Here is a 12,095-nt window from a genome sequence, read left to right as displayed (position 1 = left end):
CACCTGGTGTTGAAATTTTGCACACCTAAAAATGTTGTGCCCAAGGCAACCACCCTTGTGGTCCCCCACATGCTATGCCACTGGTTGGTTGTGTGGGCGTCTGCGCACACACAGATTTGGGTCTGATTTCACAGCGTTGTCCAGTGACTTTTTTCTTCTTCACACTACGGTCACTGGTGTGAATGAAATTTGGCACAGTGTGCCGATACATTGATTAAAAAAAAAATTCAGTAACATGTACTGCAGTGTGAAAGGAACAGTAGAAGATGGGACAAAAGTGTTAGCATTTTTATCAGGAAAACTAATGCAATATTCTGCATGTCTTAATGCACCCTTGGTGCCTTGCATTGTGTTCTTGGGGGGTCTAAAACTTGAGGAGTAGACGGGGGTGGGTCTCATGATGCCAGTGATGAAGATAGCTTTGAGGGGGCCTCCTCAGGAGCCCCTAGAGCTGCGATATGGGGCTGCCTCTCTCAATCTGGATGATTCCCACATCAACATGAATTGGCCCAATTCAGTTCCATGTCTGGGATTCAGCTGGATCTGGTGAACAGCCCTATATGTGATGGTGTGGTGCTATAATGTGTTCTATCCTGCAGTAATGGATATTTGAGTTCTCACATATCGTGCCGCATGGGCTCTGTACTTCAGCAACCGTGCTGTGCATCTTGGGCCACTTCAAAATGATTTCTTCCTGTTGTTGTTTGTCTGCATTTTTGTTTTCTAAGAGCTATAATCAGCACGAGGGACAGCAGTTTGCAGCAACAGTGGAATTATTGGGCGAGGGATTGCTGGAAGGTCCGCTCCAAGGGAGGATGAAAGAATTTCATAATATATATATATACTTAATTCCACACACCCACAACACCCACATCCCAAAAAGAGTTCCTGTTTACAGAATGGATTGGTTAAAAGTTTTTTTTAAAAAAATTGTTTATTGGGGGAACAAGTTAGTATCAATCGCTGCTAACCATGGTGGATATAATTTCCCTTCCTGTCACGGTCCTGTCCGGTTTACAGGCGATCGAAGTCCTAGCTGAGGATGTCAGGACCGGGGCCAAGATGGCAGGGTGAGAGCAGAAACAAGAGTCCAGAAGCCAGGGGTCCAAGGGTCAGGAAACAGGGAGTCACGTAGTCAAGGGGCTGAGGGCTGAGAAGCAAGGAGTCACAAAGTCAAGGGTCTGAGGTTCGAGAAGCAAGGAGCCAAATGCAGCAAGGCAGGAAACATGTTGCTGGGGCAAAGAGCTGAAGGGAAACGCTGACCTTATATCCCTTCCCCGCTCTTGCCACCAGGTGCAGTGAGTTACCAAGCGGCCTCACCTGTGAGGCCGCACCTTGCCTCTTCAGAACAAACTTAGGAAGGCCCCAGTCCTGCAAAGCCCTGCTGGTCACAGGCCTGGCTCCTGCACTCACTCCTGACACTTCCCTGTTGGAGGGAGACTGGCAGAAATGACCGGCAGAATCAGAGACCAGGGAATAGAGACGGCGGAAGAAGATTGGAAGAAATTTAAGGACTATCTCAGGAAACATTGTAAAATTATTGAAGGTTAGAACGATGTTGATTCAGAAATTAAGCGGTTATAAGCTGTAATGATTATGTGATCAAGAAAAGAAAGGTTTTAAATTATATAGAAATTAGGGGAAGGATTTGCTGAATTGAATTAATTAGAGATTGGAATACAGAAAGGGGAGGTATGAGGAGGTCGGGAAAGTAAGTTTTATGAATATAAGGGATTGAAATTATACTTGTTGTTGTATGTGTTCTGTATGTATTTTTACTGTTTCTGTTTTTTGTTTTTTTCTATTTTATATAAACTTTTAAAACTTTAATAAATATCTTATAAAAAAAAAGAGACTGCCTCTGAATACCATTCTCTGGGAATCACAAGGGGGTAGGCGTGTCAGCTCTAGGGGAAAGAGGTGTCAACAGCTGCCTCAATATTCCTTAGCAAGGGGCTCAGCCTCCTTCCCTGCCAATATTGAGGGGCAGAACTGCTGAGCCAAGTGTGGTGCAAAATCAAAGGCAGGGTCCTCCTGAGCACAAGAGAAGAGGAGTTGCAGCCACTGAAGCTGTGCCACCTCAAGGCCTCCTTCCAATGATGCAGCACGACATTACGGGCCACACCACATATTGCGCTGCTGTCCCCCAGTCTTCAGCCCAAGATGGTTTCTCTGCAAGCGGAAGAGGGCAGTGGCGTAGCATGGGTTGTCAGCACCTGGGGCAAGGCAAGTAATTTGCGCCCCCTAACCCGGTAGGGGCAGAGAGCTGTGAGCGCCCCCCCAGATGTTGCGCCCGGTGCGGCCGGCCCCCCCTGCACCCCCCACGCTACGCCACTGGAAGAGGGGGAGAGTTGCTATTGCATTCAGATTCTGCTTCTGGGCTTCCCGCAAGCAGCTGGTTGGCCTCTGTGAGAACAGGATACTGCTCTAGTTGGCCTTTGGCCTGATCCAACAAAGCTCTTCTTGATAAAATCATAGAACTGTAGAGCTGGAAGGTATGCCAATGGTCATCTAGTCAGGGCCATCTTTAGCATATGCACCGCCGGGGTGCAAAGATCTGCCCAGCACCCCCAAATTAACTTTTATTGAGCTTTTTTGGGGAGGGGGGAAGTCAAAGTTGTTGACCTTTCTTTAGCAGGGAAATCGCTCACTTGTAACAATGATGCAGTGGTAAAAAACTGCTTTTGTTTCCTGACTCGTCGGGAATATTTGATGCTACGGAGTAACAGAGTGACGGGGGGGGGGGGGCTTTCGTGCCATTGCTTTTCACTGCCGCCGATCAAGAGGGACCAGTATACAGTAGGTATAAATTTGGCGCCCCCCAGAATTTGGCGCCCGGGTGCCCTGCACCCCTTGCACCCCCGGGTAAAGACAGCCATGCATCTGGTCCAACCCCCTCTTAAAGGTAAAGGGACCCCAGACAGTTAAGTCCAGTCGCAAACAACTCTGGGGTTGCGGCACTCATCTCGTTTTACAGGCCGAGGGAGCCAGCATTTGTCCACTCCACAGAAAGTTTTTCCGGGTCATGACTAACACTGACACCAGAGCAGTGCACGGAAACGCCGTTTACCTTTCCACCGGAGCGGTACCTATTAATCTACTTGCACTTTTTGGCGTGCTTTTGAACTGCTAGGATGGCAGGAGCAGGGACCGAGCCATGGGAGCTCACCCCATCACAGGGATTCAAACCACCAACCTACTGATCGGCAAGCCCAAGGCTCAGTGGTTTAGACCACAGCGCCACCCACATCCCTACCCCCTCTTAATAGTATCTTAATGTATCTGTCCCATCTTCTTGAGATGCATTTCCTACACTTTCCGCTTGGAGATAGTGTGATGAAACACATGAATCTTCAAACTTGCTAATCCTGCTAACCAGGAATGCACACTTTGCTTAGGGCACATTAGAGTATGGGGGAGGACATAAATGCATTTGGCCCAGTGCCAAGTACAACATTGCTATTGCTTCTAGCTGCTGGAGAGAATGAAAATCACTGCCATCCTCATGCCACAATCAGCTCCTTCCTTACTGTATCCTGCAGCTTGTAAAAAAAAACTGGACAACAAAGTTCTTGCCCCAGGATCCACACAGTGCTTTTACAGCTGATACATTGGCAAGATATTTCTCAGTTGCTTCAGACCTCCATACAACATGGGTAGCTGTGGCCTGCAGCCATTCTTGGACTCCAGATCCCCTTGGCCACATCTGCTATGGCTAATAACGAAGGATGATAGGAGATACAGTCAAGAGCCGAGTCCAGTTCATGACCAGCAGTGGGCCATGATGCCTGCTAAGAACTTTGTGTTGTGCTCAAAGCCATTACATAGCTCTTTTCAATAACCAGAATATGTCATCCTTCCCTCAATGCAGACCAGTGGCGTAGCGTGGGTTGTTAGCACCCGGGGCAAGGCAAGTAATTTGCGCCCCCTAACCCGTGGATTTGCGCCCCCTAACCCATGGATTTGCGCCCCCTAACCCATGGATTTGCCCTAACCCCAGATGTTGCGCCCGGTGCGGCCGGCCCCCCCTGCACCCCCCACGCTACGCCACTGATGCAGACTACATGTTGTAAAGTAACATGTTGTAAAGTAAAAGCCAAAGACCATGTGAATGATGCAAACATACATTTTAATATGATATTTAGGCTTGGGATAAACAACAGGGCAGTAAGAATGACATATGGGATAGAGAAGGATCAATGAAATACGGTATACACAAAAGAAAAACCAAAGAGAGGGCTGAGCATCATTGATAACAAAGTCTCCTGCCAGGAACTAAGAGTCTGTAGGTAACTACTGCTCAATAGCTACTTCAGAGGACTTCTGATAGCACTATAGGTTCTCTTCAAGACATTACATTGGCTCTGGCCCAGACTAGTTAAACTTAGATTCCAGTCCAAATTCCATCAACTTGTAAGACAGGATTGATCCTCAAATCTATGTGGTTTCATCTACCTAAGTTAGACAAGTTCCATTGCAAAGTCTTGTGTCCAAGGCAGTGCTTGGTGATGGATCTGTGACAGTTGTTTCACACAAGCTTGATGTTGAAGTCATTGAATGGTGAATCCTGACTGGTCTTGGTTTCTGTTTTCAGTGGGGATTTATTCCAAAAGTGAGCACAGTTACTGAAACTTCCACAACCTTCTGGTTAACAGTCATATGCATGGGAACCACATAGCTAAATGCCGCCATCAGATTCTTGGCAGCGGCTCTATTTTCACAGTATCATGAAGACAGAAGAAAAGTAAAGGGTTGCATCCCTTGTTAACCCTGCTCAGAGTAGGCCCATAGAAATGAATGGGTTTGACCAACTGGTCTATTAATTCCAATGGGTCTATTCTGAGCATGATTTAGTTAGATCTAACTCAACATCTTTTATCATGTATTCAGGGATGTTGGGTTGTACTCATCTTGGTGGGTTAGACGTTGAGCCAATCAGAACTAAGACAAAATGGAGATGGTCAGGACTTGGTTAGGAAGTCTAAGCCATGACTTGACTTCCTCAGAAAGAACATGAACTTCATACTCTTGTCAGCTCCTGTCCACCATTAGAGGAGCACTTAATTTCATTTGCCTGACGTTACAGAATGAAGAATTTAGCATATTCAACTGTGACAGAAAACAGGGGAACTGAATCAGATACGGAGGAGGTGTGGAAAGGGATATATAGTTCAGGGGAAGAACCTGGTCAAAGAGATATCTGGACATGATTCCCACCCCCCACCCAGAGCTACTGAGCACCCAGAGCTCACTACAAGAAGTTGGGTGCTCAGCATTTACAGGATCCATGCATGTAACCATGGGTTGGTATCTAGCCATTCATCTTCCTGCTGGCTGTTCTTCTCGAAACCAGTTGGGAGCATTCTAATACCTTCTGTAACCATAGGAGCTGAAAGGACGGCTGGAGAGACCTGGCAGGTTGTAGACAGAGCCAGATTCAGAGGCCTCTGAAGGAAGAAGGGCAGGGTATCTGCTCCCGCCTAGCATGCCGTAGCCGGCACACGGGTTGTATTGCTCAATGCCAAAAACTTGGTTGGGGCAGTACATCTCTGGTCCTGGGATGGTCACCACGAAGGGCGGAGGCTGGATCGTCACAGTTGATGGTGGGCATTGAAAGGCGCAGTTATTGTAGCCAAAGGAAGACATCTTGAGGTTCAGGTTTCTAGAAGGTATTATTATTATTATTATTATTATTATTATTATTATTATTACTAATTATCTGTCACCTATATACCAAATGGCTTTCAAGTGGTTTAAAACTCTAAAATAGGCTTCCTCAACCTCGGCCCTCCAGATGTTTTGAGACTACAATTCCTATCATCCCTGACCACTGGTCCTGCTAGCTAGGGATTGTGGGAGTTGTAGGCCAAAAACATCTGGAGAGCCGAGGTTGACGAAGCCTGCTCTAAAATCAATCCATAAGTAAAATATACAATAACATTAAAACAACCTTAATCATAACATCCAATACTAGGGGCTGTCTTCCTTGCACAATCTTCTCATCACCCCCACCTACCCCTTTGCCAACTGCTGTTTCCCCACACCTTTGATAATAATTTTTATTAGTTTCCAATTTCAATCCAATAATAGCCTCATTGTGACAAAAAGCAATGTATAATACAATTACCAATCGTTCAAATACCGAATTATATCATTTTTCATGCTAGAAATGATGGTTTGATGGTTTTCTTCATTTCTGCATTCCAAAATCTTATTAATTTCAATTACATTCCGGTCATAATAATAATCCCTTATTCAACAACTGCAGTATTAATAACTTCTATTCATGTTGACACATTAAATGATTTATAACACTACAAGCGAGGAACTCAAACTATATCCTTGTTCTTCCTGTGTGTGTCCCCACACCTGAGCAAACCACTTTCCCTTTACACCTCACCCATCCCCTCAGTCCCCACCCTCCCTCACAGCTCACCCAACTCTCACACCTTTTAATGAAGGGGAAGGTGTGTTTTTTTATAGTGGCTAGCTAAACCACTATGTAATGTGCCTCCCCCCTCCATTAAACAGCGTGTCTGGACCTGCCCATACTACTTTCTTGCTCACCTATCTGCTTGCCTTTCTGCCATTTGCTACACTGTGGTTGGTGTGGCCGCCTGCTGGAGCCCAAGCAAACTGCAGTGTGGCAACATTTTGCATTTTATGTATATGGGAAGAAAACAATCCATTTGAAAGGATAAAACTCTTCCACTGAATTACAGTCAGTGTTATTTTTCTAGAAAGAGAGGCGCCGGAACTCACCATGAACGCCTCCCTTGTTCTCTTATAATGGCACAATGGCGCCCTCCTGAGAAATGCCAAAATTGAGTTCTGGTGAGTTCCAGCTGAAAAAAGCCCTGCTTACAGATGCTCCTCTCAAAATAAGGAGGCCAATCCTTATGGTTCTCAAAAAAAAGACTGATTTAAATAGGAACGTAGCAAGCTGCCTCATGCAGAGATACAGCATTGGTTCACATAGCTCAGAATTGTCTACAGTGACTGGCTGTAGCTCTCCAGGGTTCCAGACAGGGACCAATTCAAGCCCTATCTGATATGGGTTGTGCTGGAACCTTCTGCATGTAAATCATGGAATCACAGAATTGTAGAGTTGGAAGGGACCCCGAAGGTCATCTGGTCCAACCATCTGCCATCTCAGCATGACAGATGGCCATCCAACCATCAAACAACTCCTACTGTCAGAAAACTTTTCCTGAGCTTTCTGTTTGGCCAGACTCTCCTTTCTTGTAACTTCAATCCATTGGTTCAAGTCCTACCCTCCAGAGCAGGAGAAAAAAAGCTTGTTCCCTCTCCCATGTGACAGCCCTTGAGATATTTGAAGATGGCTATCATAACTCCCTCAGTCTCCTCTTTTCCAGGCTAAACATACCCAGTTCCTTTAACCGTTCCTCATAAGGCGTGGTTTCCAGACCCTTGATCATCTTGGTTGCCCTCCTCTGCGCACATTCTAGCTTGATCATGACATAAGCTGCCCTATATCAATCAGTTCACTGACTGGAAATGGCTCTTCAAGGTTTCAGAAACCCTACCTGAAGGTACCGTGGATTGAAATTGACCTCCTGCATGCTCTGCTATAGCACTTCCCTTAAGCAACATGTTTTACAATTCTAGTTTTGAGGTTTCCTCCCTTCACTGTTATCTTTCAGGTGAGCAACGAAGACAAGGACATTGTCTTCCCCAAGAGCCCTTCAGACCCCAGAGAAGAGACTGGCTCTGAATTTTTCTTCAGATGAACCTTCACCATCAACTCTAAAGATATTTTAAGAGTTACAGGAGCTCCTTTCAATGGCACAAAGCCAGACTGAGAAGGGGACACACACACACACACAGAGAGAGAGAGAGAGAGAGAGAGAGAGAGAGAGAGAGAGAGAGAGAGAGAAAATGAAATTTATCTTACTGGGTTCTCCAGAGACACAGCAGGGGTCGAAGCAATGGCAGGAATTGATGGTTGAGTCCAAGCCTTCCAGCAACTTTTATACTGTTTCTTAGTTAGCCCAGAGGGCATGAGGCATCCTTTCTTCCCTCTATGCTATGCCAATTAATTGCCAATGATATGTCACTTAGTGTGTCAACACACCCAAAATGACTCCAATTATTTATTGCTTACATCTGATCTTTGATTTGCCCAACAGGTGAAAGGAAGAAAAAATTGCCATGCATGCTGCTTTTTCCACAAGGAGGATCAGCATGCCTCAAAACCATTAAGGGATAAAGGCCCCAGCAATGACACATAAATGGACTTAAGGTGCTTGTTTGGGTGCCCTTGGATATTGCTGGAGAAATGCTGAACACGGACATATTTGGGAAACTAGAGGATTAATCTGGGGTTGTGCATCTGTGGGGGAATCAGGAGAAGACTAAGGGACATAATAGACCACATCTGCAAAGGTAAAGGTAAAGAACCCCTGGAAGGTTCAGTCCAGTCAAAGGTGACTATGGAGTTGTGGTGCTCATCTCGCTTTCAGGCTGAGGGAGCTGGCGTTTGTCCACACACAGCTTTCCGGGTCATGTGGCCAGCAGGACTAAAACATTTCTGGCGCAACAGAACACCGTGGCAGAAACCAGAGAGCATGGAAACACGGTTTACTTTCCCGCCACAGCAGTACCTATTTATCTACTTACACTTTGACATGCTTTCGAACTGTTAGGTTGGCAGGAGCTGGGACAGAGCAACGGGAACTTACTCTGTTGCGGGGCACCTAACACCACAATGCCTTATTTGGTTATACAGTGGTACCTCGGGTTACATACACTTTAGGTTACAGACGCTTCAGGTTACAGACTCCGCTAACCCAGAAATAGTACCTTGGGTTAAGAACTTTGCTTCAGGATGAGAACAGAAATAATGCTCTGGCGGCGCGGTGGCAGCGGGAGGCCCCATTAGCTAAAGTGGTACCTCAGGTTAAGAACAGTTTCAGATTCAGAACGGACCTCCAGAATGAATTAAGTTCTTAACCCTAGGTACCACTGTACAATGTTTTGAAGACATCTGAAGGCAGATCTGTATAGGGAAGTTTGTAACATGTGATGTTCTATTATGCTTTTATATTTCTTGGAAGCCACCCAGAGTGGCTGGGGCAACCCAGTCAGATGGGTAGGGTACAGATATTATTATTATTATTATTATTATTATTATTATTATTATTATTATTATTATTATTATCCGGGGACATATGTATGTGCATTCCATTGCTGATCATGCCAGTGGTTCAACCACACCATTACCACACTTCAGCCAGTGGTCAGATAGCATAACCAGGCAACACTATAGGATTTAATTAGATAATGGCTTGTCATTTCCATATCCCATAATCACTACCACAGAAAGGTGATGAGCTGCTTGCTGTGCAAAGTTTTCATTTGCCATCTAGCTGAGTTTCTAGCCATACCATTTTGCTACAGGGCAGGTGGGTTTGGCAAAGATCCTGATGTCCTTTCAGAAATGCTTTGTTGCCAGCTTTCAGGGACTGGACTGAAGGGGACAAGATGAAGGAGGAATGGTGGAGATCACACCTTCTTCTCTTGAAGCTGCCAGAGAAGAGGGAAGCAGTATTGAATTACTGTAGTGGTTTGAGGACGGTCACAGCTCAGAGACAGGTGAACAGAAGAGCTGGGAGTTGTTGGAAGAAGAGATAAGGAAAACCGAGAGAGCCGCCAGCTGACATGTCATCACTGGAGAGTATTTCTGAATCCCCTACTCCCAGAACTCGGTGGTCGTTGAGAGTGCAAGAGTAAAGTACTCAGAGACAATTAACCCCTGTGGGCCGCTGTAAAGGGAGGTGCTGTTACTAGGAAAGGAAGGGGAGAGGAGCAACTGCCATTAACGGAGACAAACTTCATTCCTTGTCTCCTGCTGTGATGATTGAATAAACTCATTAGTAAGATTTCTGCTTTGACATCTCTGCTTCTTGCTTCCACCAGGGATGAAGGAAAGAATTCCACAAAGCTTGACACCAGCACAACAGAAGGAAGACTCAAGACGAAGATTATGGGGAATGGGTTATATTTATCAAATATAACAAATTAGAGCAGGGGTCAGCAGACTTTTCCAGCAGGGGGCCGGTCCACTGTCCCTTAGACCTTGTGGGGGGCCGGACTATATATTGAAGGGGGAAAATGAATGAATTCCTATGCCCCACAGATAACCCCAAGGTGCATGTTAAAGAAAAGCACACATTCTACTCATGTAAAAACACACTGATTCCAGGAGGGTCTGCAGTCCGGATTTAGGAGATTGGGCTGGATCTGGCCCCCAGGCCTTAGTTTGCCTACCCATGAATTAGAGGGTGTGTGCATACTCAAACCACATTGGTTGTTTAGTCGTTTAGTCGTGTTCGACTCTTCGTGACCCCATGGACCAGAGCATGCCAGGCACTCCTGTCTTCCACTGCCTCCCGCAGTTTGGTGAACTCATGCTAGTAGCTTCGAGAACACTGTCCAAACATCTCATCCTCTGTCGTCCCCATCTCCTTGTGCCCTCAATCTTTCCCATCATCAGGGTCTTTTCCAGGGAGTCTTCTCTTCTCATGAGGTGGCCAAAGTACTGGAGCCTCAGCTTCAGGATCTGTCCTTCCAGTGAGCACTCAGGGCTGATTTCCTTCAGAATGGATAGGTTTGATCTTCTTGCAGTCCATAGGACTCTCAAGCGTCTCCTCCAGCACCATAATTCAAAAGCATTGATTCTTCGGCGATCAGCCTTCTTTATGGTCCAGCTCTCACTTCCATACACTTCCATACATCACTACTGGCAAACCACATTAACCAAATCAAATACGTCTAGGCAAGAGCATTGCAATAAGATGCAGGGATTCTTTGCCTCCCATCTCCTAGTCCTGCACATAATGACATGCTGTAGCCACACAGCAAATTTGGGCAAAAAATCCCCCTCCCATGTTGAGTGTGCACTGAGTGTATGGACCAGACAGGCGCACTGGTGTTATCAATCAGAAAACCACAGTTCCATAATGCAACAAGTACTGTAGTGTGAAAGAAACATTAGAAAATGAGATAGAAGCACTAGCATTAAAATCAGGAAAACTAACACAACAGTCCCCACCTCTGAATGCACCCAGAGAGAAACTCATCTTAAACCTTCCCCCGAAATCCATCAAAGAACTCTCCTCAGCAACAAGCTAATGGTTTTGCCTCAAATTGCATTCTGGGGCGGGCGATCAGTTGTTTATTTATTTATTATTTTTAAAATTTCTATACCAGCCTTCATCTAAGGATCACAGGATGGTTTACAATATAAAAGCAGAAAAATACACACTGCTTTTTTTTCTGGGGGGACGTAAGGGGATGCATACTCCTGAACATTTTGTGAATCTTTGTACTTTGTAATTTTGTCCATTAACTGTATTTATTTTTCCCAGTTTGAACTATAAAATGGTGATTTTCTTGAGTCAAAATGAGAGTACCCTTAAATATATTTTTTTAGAAAAAAATTACTGAAAATACATAACATTGACAACAAAAACAACGATTTCCCACCACACACACACACACACACAGAGAGAGAGAGAGAGAGAGAGAGAGAGAATTTAAAAGGCCACTAAAGGCTTAGGTCATGGCAGTGGCGTAGTGTGGGTTGTCAGCACCCGGGGCAAGGCAAGTAATTTGTGCCCCCTAACCCGTGGATTTGTGCCCCCTAACCCGTGGATTTGCGCCCCTAACCCTAACCCCCAGCTGTTGCGCCCGGTGCGGCCGGCCCCCCCTGCACCCCCACGCTACGCCACTGGGTCATGGGTAGGGAAACTAAGGCCCGAGGGCCGGATCCGGCCCAATCGCTTTCTAAATCCGGCCTGCAGACAGTCTGGGAATCAGCGTGTTTTTACATGAGTAGAATGTGTCCTTTTATTTAAAATGCATCTCTGGGTTATTTGTGGGGCATAGGAATTCATTCTTCCCCCCAAAAAATATAGTCTGGCCGCCCACAAGGTCTGAGGGACAGTGGACCGGGCCCCTGCTGGAAAAGTTTGCCGACCCCTGGCTTAGGTGAAGAGGAATGCTTTTGCCCTGTTGTAATGTAATGAAAGTGCCTGGCAAGCATCCCTGGGGAGAGCATTTCACAAATGGGG

The 12,095-nt window shown here is 45.8% G+C and overlaps 2 long non-coding RNA genes across 3 annotated transcripts in view; both read right to left on the bottom strand.

The window, feature by feature from the left end:
• The window catches only part of LOC310751943, a 414,687-nt gene that overhangs the window by 322,589 nt on the left and 80,003 nt on the right, over window positions 1-12,095 (bottom strand). The gene's annotated exons all lie outside the window — the stretch shown is intronic.
• Window positions 4,113-8,080, bottom strand: LOC310751939. The gene is made up of 2 exons (XR_014542697.1): window positions 7,916-8,080; window positions 4,113-5,662 (listed from the first exon to the last, which is right to left on the bottom strand). It is a non-coding gene; the product is annotated as an uncharacterized lncRNA (long non-coding RNA).

This window comes from Podarcis filfolensis (assembly GCF_964270895.1).
Source record: "Podarcis filfolensis genome assembly, chromosome: 16".
Lineage (NCBI taxonomy): Eukaryota > Metazoa > Chordata > Lepidosauria > Squamata > Lacertidae > Podarcis > Podarcis filfolensis.
This window is presented reverse-complemented; position numbering and strand designations above follow the sequence as displayed.